Here is a 1504-nt window from a genome sequence, read left to right as displayed (position 1 = left end):
GATAATTCAATAACAAAGGAATTAATTCACTGGATGCCCCCCAGCCTCCTCCAATCAGACCACTCTGTCACATAACTCACCAGTACAGGGACATGTTTCAGGGGTCATTAATACAAATTATTTGCAGTTTTTTTCCTGTTTGGTAATTAATGTCACAAAGTGTATTAAAAAAAAAAGGTAAGCAAATTAGATTAAGCTTGATATAATTTGAACATATCTTTGGTTTAAACATGGAATAAGAACAAGAAAGTCATTGAGCAATGGTACACAACACTATAAATCTCACTAAGTTTATTCCAGTTTTTTTTTTTCCTATTTGCTACAAGTTATAATTTACAGTATTTATGTTGTATGAGAGTATCCCTGGTGTCTCATCAAGTGCTTTTATGTGTACTGCAGTTGGAGCAGTTGGAAAAGCCAGGCCATAACTTGTGGCCCTTGTAAACAAGAAGGGGACGGGGATATAAAAATAAAAGGACAGCTCGGCTCGGCACAGACAGGCCAATTCCCTCTCTTTGCCATCACATCAAATTATGTCAACACTGCATCAGTGCATTAGTAGGAAGAAAAAGCGGTGCGGGACAGAAGATGCAGACACCAAGCTCCACCGCGTCTCTGTAAGTATGTTTGTCGGCCTGCTTGCCTCACTGTCTTCGTCTCGGTGTACAGCAGAACGTGCTGAATACTAAAGGTTCTTCTAACCTGCTGCAGTTTAATCGGTCTTCGTACTTTTAACCGACAATCCATAAACTGGGATGTAGGCTTTTGGAGGACGCAGGCTATTCAAATTTTTTTTGTTCGTCATTTTAGAGAGCAAAGGTCAACTCAGTTTTATAGGATGACATATGACTCAAAATCATACCGTCTACCGATGGATGAAATGAGTTATTGCAGGATGTTCTGCACAATTATAATTTTGCATTTGATTTAGTTTCTAGTGATGGATCGTTGCCTTGGGACAATCATCGATTGCAAGTCAAATCCTGAGAAGAAAAACAATCACACGCCCGGTCCACGCAAGCAAATACATACGGTACATACATGCAGTAGACGCGCTGAAGAAACTGCAAGGCAGCAGCAACAGCTGTGGCGCTTGGGTGTGTTTTTTCGCTCACGTGTCGGGGCGGAGCGTCCATACGAAAGTGATGGCTCTCGGGACGGGGGTGTCTATCTACTGACAGCTGGAATTCTGGGCGAGCCTCTCATGGCGTCACTTCTCCACGGTTTCCCTCCACGTGAGGCCACACAGGCTTTAGTTTTCAAACAGAGGCCTCCACTCATCACAAGCTGCCTGTAGTTCTCAATGAGTGTCATTTGCAGAAACATTGAGGCATACCGTTGTGTCCAGTGTTAAGGTTTGGAGGTAAGTTTTTTTTTTTTTTTTTTTTTTTCCTTTAGAGAAATAGCCTGCTGTTGTCCCATAAATCACAAACTGAAAAAAAAATATATATATATTGGTTTATTTGATCCCAAAAGCAGTCTAAACCTGTGAAAATCTGTATAA

This window comes from Embiotoca jacksoni, unplaced genomic scaffold (assembly GCF_022577435.1).
Source record: "Embiotoca jacksoni isolate LCO1_2020_lvr unplaced genomic scaffold, fEmbJac1.0.p SCAF_8, whole genome shotgun sequence".
Classification (NCBI taxonomy): Eukaryota; Metazoa; Chordata; class Actinopteri; family Embiotocidae; genus Embiotoca; species Embiotoca jacksoni.
This window is presented reverse-complemented; position numbering follows the sequence as displayed.